The 20,759-nt window shown below is 43.0% G+C and overlaps 1 protein-coding gene across 7 annotated transcripts in view; it reads right to left on the reverse strand.

The window, feature by feature from the left end:
* ADAMTS6 (ADAM metallopeptidase with thrombospondin type 1 motif 6) overlaps positions 1-15,800 on the reverse strand; it is a 241,066-nt gene extending 225,266 nt beyond the window's left edge. For 2 of the 7 annotated variants that reach the window (XM_061619218.1, XM_061619163.1), the window contains exon 1: positions 14,020-15,800. The gene's annotated coding sequence lies outside the window, so the exon portion shown is untranslated. The other 5 variants (XM_061619173.1, XM_061619182.1, XM_061619190.1 and 2 more) reach the window with 5 other exon arrangements.
* Between the last annotated feature and the right edge of the window lie 4,959 nt (positions 15,801-20,759).

A 20,759-nucleotide genomic window follows, 5' to 3' on the forward strand; every position in this document is an offset into this window, starting at 1 on the left:
AGTGTTCTGTACTGCTGGAGTGCGGAACTGCAGCCCTCTAGATATTGTTGGACTACAACTCCAATTGTCCCTCACCATTGTTCATGCTGACTTGGGCTCTTGCGAGTTCATCTACGCCTGAAGGGCCTTACTATAGTGCTTCCCCAGGTTTTGGAGCATTCACAAATAAAGATTTGTCTGGGATGTGAATATCTACAATCATCATATAAGCCATTCACTGCAACATATATATGCCACTAAACATTACATCTGGTATCTAATAGAGAATTTGGCTTCGTGAGTCATTGTATGTTAGGTTTTTGGTTTTTTAATTGTAGACTGCATTGGAGAAATATTTGAAAATATTTTATTTATTTATAAGATTTCACCACCCTCTAGGATGGACACCTTAACATGGTGAGGGGGGTTGAGAGTGTTGAAGAAGCTGAGAGCAATGCCGTCAGGAGTCTACACCAAGAGGCTAGACTCCTAGCAGGGGCACCCAAGACAGAATGGTCAAAGCTGAGACACCAGACTAAGATCCATCCAGACTCACAGGAAGGCGATGGTAAACAACCTCTGAATATCTCTTAAAATGAAAACCCTATGAACAGAGTATCCAAAATGCAACATGAGATAGTGCTGGAAGATGAGACCCCCAGGTCAGAAGGCACTCACCAAACTACTGGGGAAGAACAAAGGACATGTACAAGTACTGCTGTGACTAATGATGCAGCTGGGTCAAAGCCGAAAGGAAGCCCAGAGGCTGATGCATACAGATGCGAAAGGAAAGTCCAAAGTTGTATGACATACACAATAGGAACATGGAATGTGAGAAGCACGAACCAAGGAAAGTTAGAAATTGTGAAGCAAGAAATGGACTGTATCAACATTACAATACTTGGCGTGAGTGGATTAAAATGGACGGGAATAGGACATTTTCAATCAGGCAACGACAAACTATTTTATGCAGGAAACGAGAAATTAAGAAGAAACGGGGTTGTTGTAATAATGAGAAGTGATATAGCAAAAACAAATAGGAGCTATAATGCAAGGTCTGAGCAAGTTATATCAATGAGATTTAATGGGAAACCTATTAACATAACCATCATCCAAGTCTACGCTCCAATGGCAAATGCAGAAGAGGAAGAATTGGAAAAAATTTACGCAGAAGTACAGGAAGAAATTGATCACACACCAAACAAAATGTGCTGATAATCATGGGGGACTGGAATGCAAAAGTAGGGAACAGAGAAGAACTAGGAACTGTGGGGAAATGAGGGTTAGGAGATAGAAATGAAGCAGGAGAAAGACTTATTGAATTCTGTGGAGCCAATAATTTGTTTCTTGCAAACACATAGAATCATAGAATAGTAGAGTTGGAAGGGGCCTACAAGGCCATCGAGTCCAACCCCCTGCTCAATGCAGGAATCCAAATCAATGCATTCCCAACAGATGGCTGCCCAGCTGCCTCTTGAATGCCTCCAGTGTCGGAGAGCCCACTACCTCTCTAGGTAATTGGTTCCATTGTCATATGGCTCTAACAGTTAGGATGTTTTTCCTGATGTCCAGTCAAAATCTGGCTTCCTGCAACTTGAGCCCATTATTCCGTGTCCTGCACTCTGGGATGATTGAGAGTTCCCGGCCCCCATCTGTGTGACAACCTTTCATGTACTTGAAGAGTGCTATCATATCTCCCCTCAGTCTTCTCTTTTCCAGGCTAAACATACCCAGTTCTTTCAGTCTCTCCTCATAGGGCTTTATTTCCAGTGCCCTGATCATCTTTGTTGCCGTCCTCTGAACCCGTTCCAGTTTGTCTGCATCCTTCTTGAAGTGCGGAGATGAGAACTGGACACAGTAATGAGGCCTAACCAGTGCTGAATAGAGGGGAACTAGTACTTCACGTGATTTGGAAACTATACTTCTGTTAATGCAGCCTAATATAGCATTTGCCTTTTTTACAGCCACATCACACTATTGGCTCATATTGAGCTTGTGATCAACAACAATTCCAAGATCCTTCTCACATGTTGTACTGCTGAACCAAGTATCCCCCATCTGTGCATTTGGTTTCTTTTTCCTAAGTGTAGATCTTTGCATCTATCCCTGTTGAATTTCAAGGTGCTTACAGATTGACTGCTTTATCATCTGCTCCAGAATTTTTCCAGGGATTGATGTTAGGCTGACTGGTCTGTAGTTCCCCGGTTCCTCCTTCTTGCCCTTTTTGAAGATAGGGACAACATTAGCTCTCCTCCAGTCATCCGGCACTTCACCAGTCCTCCATGATTTCGCAAAGATAATAGAGGGCGGTTCTGAGAGTTCTTCAGCCAGTTCTTTCAATACTCTGGGATGCAGTTTATTGGGCCCGATTTGAATTCATTCAAAGTGATTAGGTATTCCTTGACCATTTGTCTATCAATCTCAAGGTCCAATCCTGACCCTTCCATTTCATGTTTTCTGGGAGGGTCATAGGCCCTTTTTTGGGAGAAGACTGAGTCAAAGTAGGAATTGAGCACTTCTGCCTTTTCTTTGTCATCCATTATCATTTTGCATCATTGAGTAGCTGTGCCACCATTTCTTTTCTCTGTCTTTTACTATGGACATACCTGAAGAAAGCTTTTTTGTTGCTTTTGGCATCTTTCGCTAACCTCAGCTCATTCTCAGCTTTAGCCTTCCTGACAGCATCCCTGCAATTCCGTGATACCTGCCTGTACTCTTCCTTTGTGGCCTGGCCTTCTTTCCACTTCCTGTATGTGTCCTTTTTTGTTTTCTGGTCAGTTTTAAGCTTTTTGTGAAGCCACATTGGCTTCTTCTGCTGTTTCCTCCCTTTTTTCCTTGTTGGAATTGCTAGGCACTGAGCTTTTAGAATTTCCTTTTTTAGAAACTCCCACCCATCTTGGAGTCCTTTTCTCATTAGGGTGGCTTGCCATGGAACTGTACTTACAATTGTTCTGAGTTTATTAAAATCAGCTTTCCTGAGGTCCAGGGTGTGCGTATGGCTACTCTCAGCTTTTGCTTCTGTTAAAATCAAGAATTCATATTTTGAGCAACTGAAAAGATGACTGTATACGTGGACATCACTAAATGGTCAATATAGGAATCAAATTGATTATATAATTGGTAGCAGAAGATGGAGATGTTCCATACTTTCTGTGAAAACAAGACCAGGAACAGACTGCGGTACAGATCATGAACTGGTAATATCAAAAATCAGAGTAAAGCTGAAGAAAAACAACAAAGCAATCATAATGCCAAAATACAATTTAAATAACATCCCAGAAGAATATAAAGATCAAATAAGGAACAGATCTGAGGCTTTAAACTTAGCTGACAAAGAACCAGAAGATCTTTGGAGTGAAGTCAGAGACATTATCAGGGATGAATGGAAAACAACAATACCTCTAGTTAAAAAGAGAAAAAGACCTCAATGAATGACTGAAGAAACTCTTAAAATGGTTAAAGGGAGAAAGAAAGCAAAAGCAAAGGGAGATAGACACACGGTTAGAACCCCAAATGCAACTATATAGTGACTAGTACACAGGGACAAAGAGAACTATTACAATAGTTATTGTATAGAAATAGAAGAGGACAACAAAAAAAGTAGAACAAGAGCAGTATTCCAAACGATTAGAGAAATTAATGGGAAATTTAAAGCAAGAGTAGGGATGTTGAACAATCAACAGGGGAGCGCACCGACTGACCAAGATACAATAAAAGGAAGATGGAAGCAATACACTGAAGAACTCTATAAAAGAGATGCAAAGATGACAGATTAATTCATGGAGGAACCATATGATGAAGAACCAGAAATTTTGGAATGTGAGGTGGGAACTGCTCTTAAAATACTTGGAAGAAACAAATCACCAGGAACAGATGGCATACCAATATAGTTGCTACAAGCTACTGAGACTGGTTCTGTCCAAATTTTGACAAAATTTGTCAACAAATATGGAAAACTAAACAATGGCCTACAGACTGGAAGCATTCAATATTCCATTCCAGTTCCAAAGAAAGGGGGTCCCAGGGAAGGCAGTAATTATCAAGCTATTGCCTTAATATCCCATGCAAGTAAAATAATGCTCAAGATTCTATAACAAAGGCTCTTACCATATATGGAGCAAGAAATGCCAGATGTCCAAGCTGGATTTAGAAAGGGAAGAGGCACCAGAGATCATATTGCAAACATACGTTGGATAATGGAACGGACCAAGGAATTTCAGAAGGAAATTACCCTGTGCTTTACAGATTACAGCAAAGCCTTTGATTTTGTAGATCATGAAAAACTATGAAATGCTTTAAAAGAAATGGGGGTAACACAGCATCTGATGCCCTGATGCGCAACCTATACTCTGGACAAGAGGCTACTGTAAGGACAGAATATAGAGAAATCGATTGGTTCCCAATCGGAAAGGGTGTGAGACAGGGGTGTATTTTATCACCCTATTTGTTTAATCTATATGCAGAACATATATGGAAAGTGGGATTGGAGCAAGATGAAGAAGGTGTGAAAATTGGAGGGAGAAATATTAATAATTTAAGATATGCAGATGATACCATACTGCTAGCAGAAACCAATAATGATTTGAAACGAATGCTCATGAAAGTTAAAGAGGAAAGCACAAAGCAGGACTACAGCTGAATGTCAAGAACACTAAAATAATGACAGCAGAAGACTTATGTAACTTTAAAGTTGACAACGAGGACATTGAACTTGTCAAGGATTATCAATACCTCGGCACAGTCATTAACCAAAATGGAGACAATAGTCAAGAAATCAGAAGAAGGCTAAGACTGGGGAGGACAGCTATGAGAGAACTAGAAAAGGTCCTCAAATGCAAAGATGTATCACTGAACACTAAAGTCAGGATCATTCAGACCACTGTATTCCCAATCTCTATGTATGGATGTGAAAGTTGGACAGTGAAAAAAGCAGATAAGAGGAAAATAAATTCATTTGAAATGTGGTGTCAGATGAGCGCTTTGCATATACCATGATCTGCGAAAAAGACAAATAATTGGGAGTCAGAACAAATTAAACCAGAACTATCACTAGAAGCTAAAATGATGAAACTGAGGTTATCATATTTTGGACACATAATGAGAAGGCATGATTCACTAGAAAAGGCAATCATGCTGGGAAAAACAGAAGGGAGTAGAAAAAGGGGAAGGCCAAACAAGAGATGGATTGATGCCACAAAGGAACCCACAGACCTGAATTTACAAGATCTGAACAGGTGGTTTACAACAGATGCTATTGGAGGTCACTGATTCATAGGGTCACCATAAGTCATAATCGACTTGAAAGCATATAACAAATAAGATTTCTTACACACCCTTCACTTCATTTCTTACCCAAATGGAACAAAATATCAATTCAGCAAAAGAGATGGATCCCATAAAACAAAATATTGTAACTGTCAAAGGCCAAGGTAAAGAGCTGTGTCTTCAGCATATGGCAAAAGTTGTACAATGAAGATGCCAGATGCATCTCTGTATGGGCTGCCATTCCCTGCACTTCTGAGGATGGCAGAACTACCAAGAGAGCCCACTCTGCAGATCTTAATGCCCCAGAAGGTCAGTAGGGATGGAAACGGCACTTCAGATGTTTGGAGCCTAAGTCATTTAGGCTGCAGTCCAATACACACTTATCTGGGAGTAAGTCCCACTGAACCCAATGCTTACTTTTGAGTACACATGTATTGGATTGCAGTCCTAGTCATTAATGTGAACACACTGAATTGGGCCAGGAAACAAAGCAGCAACCAGTACAGCTATTTCAGAACGAGGTTTATTTGAGTTCTAAGTGGAATCCCAACCAGTAATCTGGCCTGATCTGGACAGTGCATTTTGAAACAATTGAAGTTTCTGAATTGTCTTCAAGGGAATTGTCTTCAAGTGTACAATACACTGCAATAGTCCCATCTGTTGCTTACCAGATTGTGGAGTACAGTGGGCAAGCATCTCTGGTGCTGTAAACAGTCACTCCTATCTACTAAGGCTACCTAAGCCTCCAGAGACAGCATTGAATCCAGAAGCACACCCAAGCTACAGACGTACTTCTTCTCTAGAAGTGCAACCCCCTCATATGACATCGGGCAAAGAAATCTTAGCACTAAGTGCTAAGATCGAAGATAAGGGATCTCTTATATCCAATTTTAGCATTACGCACCACAATGCTAAGACTAGAGATAAGAGAAATGCTGTGTTTTACTGTTAAAGAATAAAAGGCAGTATTTCAACCCACCTCCACTCCAGTGCTGGGATGTGTGAACATGTTGTTTTTTTACTACTAAAAGATCAGGCAGAGGGATCTTCTCTAGAAGGAACATTTTGGTATTTTATCAGGAAAGCTGAAGCTGAGAATGAGCTGAGGTTAGTGAAAGATGCTGAAAGCAACAAAAAAGCTTTCTTCAGGTATGTCCATAGTAACATACAGATAAAAGAAATGGTGGCACAGCCACTCAATGAGGATGGCAAAATGATAACAGATGACAAAGAAAAGGCAGAAGTGCTCAGTTCCTACTTTGGCTCAGTCTTCTCCCAAAAAAAGGGTCTATGACCCTCCCAGGAAACATGAAGTGGAAGGGTCAGGATTGGACCTTGAGATTGATAGACAAATGGTCAAGGAATACCTAATCACTTTGAATGAATTCAAATCAGGCCCAATAAACTGCATCCTAGAGTATTGAAGAAACTGGCTGAAGAACTCTCAGAACCGCTCTCTATTATCTTTGCGAAATCATGGAGGACTGGTGAAGTGCTGGATGACTGGAGGAGAGCTAATGTTGTCCCTATCTTCAAAAAGGGCAAAAAGGAAGAATCAGGGAACTACAGACCAGTCAGCCTAACATCAATCCCTGGAAAAGCTCTGGAGCAGATGATAAAGCAGTCTATCTGTAAGCACCTTGAAAACAATGCAGTGATTACTAGGAGCCAACATGGATTTATGAAGAACAAATACTGCCAAACTAATCTTATCTAGATTTTTGATTGGGTAACCTCCCTTGTAGACTGTGGGAATGCTGTGGACATAATATATCTCAACTTCAGCAAAGCTTTTGACAAAGTGCCTCATGATATTCTGATTAGCAAGCTAGCTAAATGTGGGCTGGATGGAACAACTATCAGGTGGATCCACAGTTGGCTCCAGAATTGTACTCAAAGAGTGCTTATCAATGGTTCCTTCTCAAACTGGGCGGAAATAACGAGTGGGATACCACAGGGATTGGTCCTGGGCCCAGTGCTCTTCAACATTTTTACTAATGACTGGGATGAGGAGGTACAGAGCATGCTTATCAAATTTGCAGATGATACAAAATTGGAGAGCATGGCTAATACCATGGGAGACAGAAACAAGATTCAAAGGGACCTTGATAGGCTGGAGCATTGGGCTGAAAACAACAGAATGAAATTCAACAGGGATAAATGCAAAGTTCTACACTTAGGAAAAAGAAACCAGATGCAGTTATAAGATGGGGGATATTTGGCTCAGCAATACAACATGTGAGAAGGATCTTGGATTTGTTGTTGATCAAGAGATGAATATAAGCCAACATGTGATGTGGCTGCAAAAAAGGCAAATGCTATTTTAGGCTGCAGTAACAGAAGTATAGTTTCCAAATTGCGTGAAGTATTAGTTCTCCTCTATTCAGCACTGGTTAGGCCTCATCTTGAGTACTGTGTCCAGTTCTAGTCTCCACACTTCAAGAAGGATGCAGACAAACCGGAACGGGTTTAGAGGAAGGCAACATGGATGATCAAGGGACTGGAAACAAAGGCCTATGAGGAGTGCCTAAAAGAACTGGGTATGTTTAGCCTGGAAAAGAGAAGACTGAGGGGAGATATGATAGCACTCTTCAAGTACATGAAAGGTTGTCACACAGACAAGGGCCGGGATCTCTTCTTGATCATCTCAGAGTGCAGGATATGGAATAATGGGCTCAACTTGCAGGAAGCCAGATTTCGACTGAAGATCAGGAAAAACTTCCTAACTGTTAGAGCCATACGACAATGGAACCAATTACCTAGAGAGGTAGTGGGCTCTCCGACACTGGAGGCATTCAAGAGGCAGCTGGGCAGCCATCTGTTGGGAATGCTTTGATTTGGATTCCTGCATTGAGCAGGGGGTTGGACTTGATGGCCTTATAGGTCCCTTCCAACTCTACTATTCTATGATTCTGTGATCTCTGCCTGCCTGCTAGCCTGTATGTGTACCCATGATATATAAATCTTCAGTGCACTCAAGCCCTGGTCCAGTCAAACACCTCTTCAGATCAATGAGATACTCTCCCCCCCAAAAATCTCAATAAGACTTAAGTTGTGACTACCTTTCTCTGAGTTGAGGCCAAGGTTTCTGGGGCTCAAAATATATAGCAAACATCTCAAATGAATTTTACATTATTATATAATGTATTAATACATTATTATATGAATATATTAAAGCTGTGCCACATACCATACTGTATACATGTTCTTATTTTACAGTATATAAAATAAGACCAGTACACCTGTCAGGCCCACAAATACTGGCGAGTCCAATGGGTATTATTTTGCAAGCAGGAGGCATAGTTTTGGCTAAGGCAAATTTGCAGGTGTTGGGAATAGCTGGGTTTATCAGTGTTTTCATTCATATATTTTAATACCAAAGGGGTCTATTACATTACTATGCAGTCTGGCTCTCTTCATAAAAGGCTACAGTATTCTATTCAGTAATTATTATATCAGTCGACCTAAGTTACTTTTTACTGAACAAGTGTTTGTGCATGTATAATATGTTTATGTGTTGGTACAAATGTATGTATGGTTAACAAACTTCACTGTTAAATATGTATGTCTTATTCCTGAAATCTATATACCTTCACTTTGCATCTCTTTGATCTTTGCTCACTTTCTGGCTTTAACTCTGAACTTTTTCTTTAAATATCTTATAAATTAAACTAAGCTATATAAAGCATTTCAGAAAGATTTGAAACAACTCAAATAATGCTGACTCTTTTCTGATTCCATTTGAAGTGGATTCCTTTCACAACACATTTCCAAAGGATGCATATTCTATATGGGTCTGTAACAGACTAAGTGGATTGTGAATGGAGCCCAAACACTATCAAAGCATCTCATCTGCATACAAATAAAACAGTACAAAACATACCCCACTTGGCATTCTGTTGATCCTTACAACCAAATCCTATCACCTTGGTAGCTGTTGTTGCACAGTTTGTTCTGTGGCAGCCAACACAACATCCTGCACAAAAAAACCCAAGCAGAGCAGAACTGGACAGCTCAGCCCACCCACCTCTAAATGGCAAAGAAAAATCCTCGCACTGCAACACAGGCTAAACTGTTGTTAGGGGCTGTAGCCTTGGGAAGTAGTGTATGAGAATGGAGTGATGGGTGAAAGCAGTGCTGATGCCTATCTCCCCACTCCCATACACAACACATCTGCTGGATGCTCCAGCATCACATAAAGGTCTACCCTCCACACTTCCATGCTGAAGCAGCATTGCCAATGGCTGCTTCTGCTTCCACATAATGGGCAGAGCCAGTTCCTAGTGCTATAGCAAGGGAATACAAATACCCTCACACTGATTCTAGGAGCCTCAAAACCCATTTTATGGTTTTCAAATCATGCGGAGCATCACATGGGATGAGGATCTTAGCATCCTAACATGCTTTCACTAGAACTAAGTAAAAATACATTGTACTTAAAATAAAAGAACTGCATGCAGCAAAAGTGTTCTTCTGGATTAATTTATAACACATATGTACATCCAACTGTCATGTGCCTAATGGAAAAAGCCTCTCTGGAATAGTAAAGCCTAGGTGAACAAAAGCTGCAATAAATAGTGCACAGGGGGACCTCTGTGGAGGTGCAGGTGATTGGTTTAGCAGCCTTTCCTGACTGGCACAAACCTGCCTTTCTTCTTCTTCAATGTGCTACAATTAAAACGCTATAAATATATTAGCTGTGGCAAGGACATGATATAGTTACACTGACATTCACCTCAGTTTCCTTCTGTGACGGATAGCTGTTTTAGAAAGCTTGCAATGGCAGAGGCCATGCACAGGACCCTGGTGCTCCTCAGAGAAGCTTTGGCTGGCAGGGAACCACTGGACAAGTGATTAATTTCTAAACAGAGGTCCAGAGCCAAGTCAGCCCAAGAGGGATCCTGCTGGTAGACCAGGCTACTACAGTTGGATTTAGGAATATTCTTATTTTTCACTATTAGACCAGGTATCTGTGTTCAGATTAACTGGGCAGACCAGGGTTCCCCGCCTCATGTCTAGCTATCCAGAGGAATATTGTGGGTAGAGCAGGAGTCAAGTTCCTGGGCCTTCCCAAGCAATACTTCCACGGTATTGCGGCCCACCCTCATGGTTGTTTTGTTTTTGCTGTTGGGCAGGGAGCCCTGATCCCTGGCACCAAGCAGGGCTAGGTCTGGCTGGTACCTTGATGGGAGGCCACCAGGGAAGCCCAAGTGTAATAGGCAAGACCTACCACTTTCCCCCTCAGCTAGTCAGAACGGCAGGTGGGCAGTGGGATAGGGAAGAGGAACTGCTAGAAGGATGAAGGTTCAAACCGTTTCTAATCTTGCTTGGAACAATAAGGGTCCAAAGGGCTCCTAGCCTCACTGGGAAGATATGAATATGCCTCTTAGTCCTGCTTGCTATAAGGACGTCAACTTTAAGATGCTAAGGTTGCTTGCTCCATCTTCCCTCCCCCTGACTGTGCGTCATCATGACGTATTTTAGAGTATAAGCCTTTTGACTAAAGAGTGAGGCAAAAATGGCTTTCTGTCAATCAATCTACCCTGGAAATAGCTGGAGACAGAACCAAGTAATTACTAGATTTTATATTTTCAACCGTGCATATACAATCGTTTTATTGTTGTCCCAATGCCCCAGGATATATCCTGCACCCAATGAGGCTAATTCAATTATGTCTGTATGACTCCTCCTACACTCTACCTTAAGAACTGCAGATGTGGAAGTGAGACACAGTTCCCTGCTTCTCCCCCACCTGCCTAAGTCAGTATCTTTCCTGATGAAAAGTTCTGGAGAACTTGATAGCTTGGTCCTGACTTTGTGACATTTAGGTTGGTCCTAGGAAGACGCAGGAAGATGCCTCATACTGAGTCAGACCATTTGGTTCATCTACGTCAGTACTGTAGACTAGACTAACTGCCTGAGGCTCCCCAGAGTTTCAAACAGAAGTCTTTCCTAGCCCTACCTAGAGAAGTCAGGGACTGAACCTGTACCTTATGCAAGCAAAGCTCTACCATGGAGCTGTGGCCCTTCCCTATATTAAGGGGTATAAAGGTCCTAATAAAGGTATTATTTAATGGCTGTTAAAAAGATATGATTATAATTATGATGATGTGATAAAGGTCCTGTGGATTTCCGATTTCTACTGCTTCATGTTTAATCCTTAACTTATTGTGGGAGAGAAGAAAACAGACTGCAGTGGTGAGAGAAAGACACTTTGCACATGGGCAGCAGCATTTTCTTGAACATTACTTCATATATTTCTAGGTAGATTGCCGACCCTTCCAACCCCAGCAATCTATGCAAGTCACCTCTTCATGCAAACAGGTAGCAGCAGCAAGAGCCTCATCTGGCAAGCTCCCTCCCGCTGCCTCCTCCAAACGGCCTCCCATCCGTCTCCCCCGGAAACTTGGCAACGGTACAGCGCCCGCAGCTCAGTCAGTCACCACCACCAGCCCTGGGACTCTCTCCAAAGGCAGCTGAAGAGAAGCTGAACCGATCGGCTCGCGCCGCGGGCAGCAACAACAGCAGCCGCTCTTCTCAATGAGCCTCATTCTCCAGCCTCACCATCTATCTCCCTGTGCAATGTTTGCTCAGACATAACCCGGCTCTCGCGGTAGCACCTGTGGCCCATTAATGGCCTGGCGCTAAGCTGCAGCACACTGCTGCAAACACATCCGCTCCCGGTGAAAGAGGACGGGGGAGCGTTTGACTAGATCAGGCGTTATCTCTAAAACCAGAGCAAATGGGAAGGTCATCGCCTCGTATGTAAATCTAACCCAAGCGCTGCTGCCAGCCTTGCATGCTGATCCCAAGGATAAAGACCCATTTCCTCTTCTAATGGCTAATGTCTGCTGCAGCTCCGCAGAGCGGCCTTCAGGTTGAGAGACACATGGGTGTCTGGCAGCTACGCCTCTGGGTAAGAGGCAAATATATTCCTTGGCGGGAGCTCCTGGTTCCATATTGACAGAGAGCGCGAGAGATGAAGCCGACCCATCCCCCACCGCTCTGGTTCCTGGCTGCTCATATGCAAGTCACAGAGCCTCCTGGCAAGGAGCTGGGCCCGAGAGAGAGAGAGAAGCGCCTCGAATGGGCAGCACTCTCGAGAAGCGGCCAGTGACCTGGGACGACGAGGGGTTGCTAAGGCAAAACGACAGGCAAGGAGGGAAAGGGGGCATATCAGTCGCAGGTATTAGCTTCTTTGCGTCGCTCTCCCAACCCCCTCAGCTTTTTAAAGAGCTGCCGTGGGTGTTCCACAGACACAAAACACCACAGACACAAATCATCTGAACTGAAGGGCGCACGACCTAAACAAGTAAAAAGCGTGGGGTTTGAGTTCTGGGGGTCTTTCTTACGGCGTTTCCATAATGAGATAATATGGTTGAGCACACACAAAGCTTGTGCAGCCCAAGTAAGTTCCATTGGGTTTAGTGAGGCTTACTCCCAAGTAAGCACGCGTAGGACTGCATCCTTAATAAGAAACGACACGAATAAAGGAGCCGCTGCTGATCTCATTCTCTCTCACACACAGTGCTGCTCGCCAGATCAGCTGCCACCTGGGTGGTGAAGGATGGGGGTGGGGAGAAGGGCAAAACTCAAGTTATCTGTAAAACTTTGCACCGCCCTCCTCCTCTCCCCCCCGGCTTAACTTTCTAAAGGATCAGCTGTCATTTTTACTGCTGAAAGTCCAGACTACTTTAAAAAATATTTTAAACCAGATCCCCCCTACACACACACACTCATTCCTTTTGAGTACAAAAGAACATTTTACATCTACACCCTCAGAGGGAACTCTAAAGAACAAAAGCCCTGTTCCCCGCCTCTCCCCCCCCCCAACCCCAGGGAAGAGTCTGTGGCTGTTCTGGTGGAGCTGATCCTAAACTTAACATTCAGCAGCCCATTTCCAGACAGCAGCGCTAAATCTATTTGGATAAAACGCGTGTGACCCAGACACTTGGCGTGAGGCCCAAATGCGTTGCAAAGGCAGTCCAAATAAAAACAAGAGTCTGAGACGCTCTCGTTCTCGCTCTCTCCTCTTGTACAACAATGAAAGAAATTAGCAAAGACAAGAGACTGGGCACATTAGCATGGAGAACGATTCTAGCTTTCTCCCTCCACTCTCCAGCCACACACCTTTGCCTCCCCTTCCCCAAAAACCCCTTTGCACACACACAGAGGGCGAGCGAGCAATTCAATAGCTACTGTCAGCGTTACGAGACTAGCAAATCCCTCAGCGTCTAGGAGTAAATCAAACCTACACTCTTCCATCTCTCCCATTAGCCTCTTAAGAGCTTAATGTCTCTCTCCTTTAGTCGAGCATCCGGGCTCTAGCTATTACATCAATGCGATCCTTTCAGTCCACGCACAAAAAATATGCACTTGTCTCCCCCATTTATATAGGCACTGACGTGACACAACCAAATGATGGGCTTATAATGGCAGAAGCAAAGTCAATGAGTTTCAAAGAAGCGGCAGACAAAAAGAGTTCGCATTATTTTGCTAAGAATTGTTTTGTTTGCTTCTGAAACATTAAAGTTTTCACTGCTCAAGAGCACACTTAACAAACCAGGCGTCTTTGCCACAGAAAATCCTCGTACTCCCCTTTCTTTCTCCCACTTTTTAATCCCTAAAGCTCAAAGGTTTCTCTGAAATCATTCAAAATCCACTTCACCTAGTGCAGTATAAACCACCCCAACGCCACATCTGAACGCACCATTATGCGGGAGACCAATAATAATCATCATCATAAGGCAAAGAGTCCGTGAATTATTTCCTTACCGTTTTCATCTTCAATTTCTCTGATATAAAGTGAGTTTCAAACAATAGAAATTGCACTGGAGGGCTCCCGTATTCCTCTCTGTGATTTTCCCACTTTTGGCAAGCCAGCCAGAATTATATTCTAGAGCAGAATGAAATCCTCTATGAGCCTTTTCTAAAAAGGGGAAGCTGAGAAAACGGACTGACTAGGCAAGAAAAGGGATGCCATCAATTCATCCAGCCTTATCTAAGCACCCTGCATATTTTTGTCTTTTACAACCAAAAAAATGGGGGCGGGGGGAGGAAGAGACAGAAGGGAAAGGAGAAAGGAAGTGGGGAGAAGGGGGAAAAAGACTTAATTTGGGATTGGGATTTTCTTCTTGGCCACCCCTTCCAACGCAGAGCTATTATTTGAATACCATCAGAAGGAGAGAGAGAAGGAAGGAAAGAAAGAAAGGGGGAGAGGGAGCAGGAAAAACTGGAGAGAAAGTTTTGTTGAAGTAGCTCGAGATCTCTTCTCACTACCGGCCTTCAGCCAAGTTTGGAACTGCAGCAGCAGCAGACTATTTTGGCCTGAGAGGTTGTGCACACTGACGTCAGTCTGCAAATGTGCCTCCGGCGGCCCTGGCGCTGCTGCGCATGTCGGGCCCATCACGTGGAGGGGGAGGGGGACGCGGAGGTACAATCAGGGTAACAATCGAGGGGGCGAAGGAAAAGTCGCGGGGGGCTCGAGGCAATGTCAACTTCTCCCCCCCACCGTCTCGCACTTTTTAACATGTTTCATAATTAAATGCAAAAAACTCTCGCGCCTCTCCTCTCTCCCGCCATCCACCTCGGGCTTATTCTCATTCTTCCTGGCCCGGTATGTGCTGTTTTAAAACTGCTCTGCTGAGATGGAGACTTGGCTTCCGAGGAACTCGTCACTGGGAAAAACGTCCGCTCTCTGAGAACGTGAAGGACCGCTGAAAGCGCGGCGGGATCCAAACGACTGCTGGAACCCTCTTAAACAAGAGGGAGCGGGGAGGGGTCTAAAGAGCAAAGGAAGGACAAACAGGCGGCCCTAGTCTGGGACTTACTCCTGCAGTGCAAATTTGGAGTAGGCTTGCAGTGAGCGAAAAAAACCTGCATGGTGGTCACTTTATGAACAACTACGTGGTAGTTGGGCCGTTCCACACGTAACGTTTTGGCAAACCCTTGTTGGCAACCAAATGTATCCTGGACGGAGAGCTGGAAGTAATCCTGGCTTGCTTCAAGATGCATTTACATTGTTTGATTATTTTCCTCACTGTGCATTCACTGATTTGCTGCCGAATGTGTAAACGGGTCTAATCGACTGAAAAGCAAGAGGTGGAAGGTGATATGATTTATGGATGTTACTTCTTGTTCATTTACACAAGGAAGTTACGACGACCCCTTTTATGCATGCAAAGAACATGGAAGAGGGCCATACAGGGTAGCCCTATCACGACGGGCCTGCGGGTCGTCTTGCTCCACAATTAACTTCCTCTCCCCTCAGTTCGCCAATCAGGCTTCTCTCTCATAGACAATCAGTACGAAGGCAACCCGTGTGACCCCCTTCTTGCATTGTGAGCTAGGCCTGTATGACGCACTTGCTTTCAGATACTTTCATTCATACATTGCATTTAAATGTACAAATAAAAAGTAATGTGTGAAACAATTCTCAGTGATTGGTTTTTCTGTATTTTGGCTACTCTACGCAACCCCACGTTGTTGGGTTGAGTTATAAGATCTTTTATAGGAAGATCTGAGAACACCATCGATTGGTGCCCCCCCCCCGTTCCTGCGTACTGAACTGACCCTGTGCTCTATGAGAGGCTCCCCCCCCCGCGTCAAGCACATTATTTCCAGATGGGGATAAGAAACTGGCTGGCTTTTGAATTGGTAGCCGGTATGGTTATTACGGTTGGTTTGTCCCATCTACCCTTCTCAAAAGTTCACCGAATAGAGGATATCAATGGCTGCAGCAGAGACTACCGCTTTCAGCTGGAGAACATAGTAAAAATCGTATTGGTCCTTCATGTATTCAGCCCTCATTCTTTCAAGCTGCTCACAAACAAGTCACTTTCGCTTTCATTTACGATGACACGAAACCTATTGACAGACACTGGGGCGGGAGAACAGTCCAATTAAAGAAACATAAAGTAAGGAAAGCCTCACAAATATCAGGGGGAGGAGTGATACACCGAGTAGTAGAACAAATGTTGCACCGCACCTCACTCCTAACATGGAAGCCTTTGCGGCTTTGAAAAAGAGACTCTTCGGAAGGGGAAATTTGCCCCTTGAAACCTCATCCCATACAAGTGCCAAGTCCATTTCCGATGGGTCAAAAGAACGGAGCTGGGGGGCGTGAAGAAGCCGAAGCCCTAAAGCTCTGCCACTCAAGCAAGTTTCAAGCTTCTCTGTTATTACATGCTATTCCCATTGCCTATCATTACCATTTTCATCCTACACCGGAGGTAGGAAGGTGGTAATCCTTCTGGTGAATTCATGAACACTTGGCTTGGAGTAACACATTATTCAGAATGAGCAGTTCCGGGAGAGCAGTTCCGAAAAGGAGAGGATCATCCTCAGGCAGAGGCGAAAGTCCCTTTCATGACCTCAGTTAGGAGCCCGCTGAAATGGAGAGAAGGGGCTTTTGTCGTTGGCACGTCCCATCGGGGCGAAGCACGTTGGGTTTGGGCAGGGTTTGTGGGACAAGATTCTTAACCCAGAAATACATCCACCAGTTTCCAAGGGCCAACAAACACCACCGCCTAGTCCCGCGTTTGGATTCGATGGGATTAGAAATCTGTCTGTCTATCCACTGTCTTCAGAAGCCTCTGTAATAATCAACTGCAACAGGGAATGGAATTGTACTGTGCAAATGTGCCTTTAAAAAGTACCATGGATCCAAGAGTAAAAGTATTCCGTTGCAGGCTGCTTTCCCGGCTGTAATTGCTCAAAGAGCGCCATCCAGCGGCCGGCGGCGGTAAAGAGAAAATGGGAGCGAATGGAGGGTACGCACGATATTAATTCATTGCTGCTACAATCTGTGACTACCCGTTAGACGGAAATGTGTACGTTTTATCTGAGTTCATTAATTCTTTCACTGTGTTTTTGCTGTTTATATAACTGGTGTCCGTGGAACCCAGTTTATTGCAAGCTTATGCCTACACACATTCCTACCTCTTGCAAAATTTGTCCTGTTTTTTTTATTTATTTGTGCCTGCGTGAGGTTTCAAAGGTTGGCTAATGGAGTAGAGCATACAGATACAGAAACGTTTTTGTTTTGTTCCCTGACTACTAATTGTGACAGAAGAACTGTTACAGCTTTCTTTGTCCAAAGACAGTGTATATTTGAATGTCATCCCATCCAGAGTCATTATGAAATGGAAGCAGTCAGTAGAGGCTGGCCTGTTAGGGCCAATGGGGCACAGCCCCACCAACCACACACTGCCCTCAGCCAGCCCCCACCTGCCTGCTTTCTTACTTACAATCTACTTCAGTGACTGCCTGTCAACTTCCTCCTCCTTAGTCTAAGATTTTGTTGTGTTGGATGGTTGGATTTTTTGTTGTTGATTTTCTTTGGACTGCCTTTGGGTTGGGCATCAGTGCTTAACACTGAATGATGGCCTGTGAGGAGCGGCAATTTGACATATTGTATTGGGTGACTCGTATCATCTGTGGAGGCCTACCTTCTTCTTGGGCTGGACTTCTATCTCTGGTCTTCTCCATAGTTCTGAATGCTATTATGACTTCCATGTCACTGAACCCAGACTTGGTCTAAATGACAGCTTCTAAACTGTGCACAGACACTTTTTATTATTATTTTGTAAATGCTGTTTCGTTCTGAAACTGAAATTAAAAACGATCACAAGAGAGTGATTTATGTGCATGAATTCTGCAAGGATATATATGGTTTAGATTGTTTCTTTGTGTATTTTCTCTCAAATTATTTTAAAAGGTATGTTTTATATGAATCAGTGTGATGAAGACTCAGTGACACATCACATCCCAAAACAACACCCTGATTAGTATTGACCACCTCTTGGTTGAAGTAATGTTGGGACAGGAAACAAAAAGGAGATGCACCCTTGGAGCCAGAAATGGGGTGCATTTCTGTGAATTATTTCAAAGAGTAACCATTATTGGACACGTTATGAAAGTTCCGGAATAACGTTCATGAAATGACGTTCATGAAAGTAAATGATCTTGTTTCAGTTGTCATTTGTCTGATTATATTGGCATTCTGCAAACTGTAACCTCTCTCCCATTGCGATGTGAAGCTTTATAACGAGCAATGTTACAAGAACAGTTTTCAGCAATGCTCTGTGGAAATCTGGTATCAACAGGTATGGGGCATAGACCTAATAGGAAAAACTTATGCATCAGACTCATTTAATGAAGAACTTAGTCAAACCAGACTCACTGTGCTCTGCACTGCATTCATTTATTACATTTGTGAATCAGAATAGACACCCACATCCCCAACAGCAGTCAGTTTGGAAAGATAAGCTTTGCTGAATTTGGAACTGTAGCTTCCCTTACATTGTAAGGCTTACATCATAATTATATTACTCATAGTGATTCATTTATTTGCTAGCTCCAGGGATGCATAAAAATTCTAGTGATAATCCTTACATGAACTATTATGCCCATACAGGTTTACAGTGTATTTATTTGTATTTCTGTCCTGTCTTTCCTCCAAGGTATTAATGATATGCATTCTTTCTTCCTTACCCCCCTCCTTTTATCCTAGCACCAGCCACGTGAGGTAGGTTAGGCTGAAAGATCATGTCTAGCCCAAGATCACTCCATGAGTGGGGAACTGAACCCAGGATTCTCAGGTTGTAGTCCAACATTCTAACTATTACATCACATTGGCTGTCAATGCTAAGAGTGTGGGGACACTTATAATTTATATCTATGTGAAGCACTGTCCTAGGACTCATCACCAACATGCAAGACTGTGTGCTCTCATGTACTCTGGATTTAAATCCTGTAAGCACAATATTCCAATTAAAAAGGGCTGGAAATAAACTGTGCCTATTGTTCAGAGTTCCATAGATCCCAAGATTACTGCCAACCTTTCCTTGTAGGACTTCATCTCCACGCCCCACGCCATCTTTGTTTCCTCCTTTGTACACATTCCAGTTGGTCAATATTATTCTTAAAACTGTGGTGGCCAGGGGCGTAGTACTCCTTCTAGGAGGAAGGGCAGGATATAAATTCAATTTCTAAACCGTCCCGCCTCAAGGGAAAGTATTCATGCTTTGATGGGTTTCTAGGAAAAGGGGAATTTGACAATTGTCAGGAAGTTTTACTTATAAGCCCTGAATCCATTGGGATATGTCACCCTCTGTATGGTGTATTTTGGCTCTGAAGAGAAGCAACATTCATATAAGTCCAAGGTTTTGTCTCTTGTTCTGACATGATAAAGCTAAACCAATTAAACTCATTACTATGTGCACTGCAGTCTGGGCCGGCCCTACCAACAGCCAGAGTGAAGTGGCCATTTCAGGCAGCACATAATTGGGTGTGAGGTGTGGTGGTGAGATGTTGAAGGACAGATCTATGTATGCCACACAGCCTGCTCTGCACCCCCAAAGCTAACCTCCTGCCCTCAGATATTATGGGGCATCCTGCACTATTGCCAGTATTGAAGCTAGTCCAGTCAGTTTTTGTACAAAGATTCCACATATCTGTATCACAGTGCCAGTAGAAAATTGGTCCCAAGGTACAGTCTGAGGGTATATGCTGCCTTAATGGGCAGGCAATCCAGTCCACACCACCCTAGTGCAAGATAGGTGGGATATAAAATGTTCTTAATTAAAACAAATAAATTCACCTGTTGAATTCTGGGTTCAACAAGCCTTTTAAGTAGAGACTTTATCCAGTCTGCATCCATTTTGGAATTTCTTTTTAAGATGTTTTTAAATATATTTTTAAAAGATCTTCTTAATTTTTTTAAAAACATTTTTTAAAAGATGTTTGTTTTTGAGACGTTTTGTTTTTAGTGTTTTGTCCCTGGGCTTCTTCTGGGAGGAAGGGCAGGATAAAAATTTAATAAACAACAACAACCCTGCTGGGGCATGGGGTGAGGAGACAACCTTACTTGGAAATAAATCATTTCAGCTGAGCTTATTTCCAAGTAAGAGTGCATAGGATCATACCTTTAGAAAGTTCAATGTATAAACTCTTAGCATGAAATATAAACTGGATTCAGCTGCTGCTATCCCTGCTATAGCCATTAAGCGACTGAATATGTCAATAGACACATTACTGAAGAGAAAGAGGGGGGAAAGATCAAATTCAATAGCTTCTTTTCACAACTTTATGAAACGTTCATGTTGTGGTTCCGGCTTACTTGCACAGTATCTGCTAGCAGCTCAGCATTTTAATATAAAATAGCTGAAAGACAACATGAAAGATTGCTTTTCAAGGTGCCAGATGACTGGTTGGGGTACAGGAGGGAGACTTCTATTCTAATTTCTATGTAGCTAGCCTAAGCTCTATATTTTTATTTTAAATTGGTCGTTTGCTAGAAATGTTGGCAACAGCTACAAACACTTCTGTTGCTGAAAAAACTCTTCTTCATGAAATAAACTTCCTTCCTTCTATAAGATAAATACTTCACTTAGTGGTAGACATGATGCTAATCATAACCATGGTTGTGTTGATTCATACTGAAAATTTCATTGGTGGATATGATAAGGCATGGGGACAGAAGATATGATTAGATTTGCAGTGAGTATTAAAAT

This window comes from Rhineura floridana, chromosome 1, assembly GCF_030035675.1.
Source record: "Rhineura floridana isolate rRhiFlo1 chromosome 1, rRhiFlo1.hap2, whole genome shotgun sequence".
Classification (NCBI taxonomy): Eukaryota; Metazoa; Chordata; class Lepidosauria; order Squamata; family Rhineuridae; genus Rhineura; species Rhineura floridana.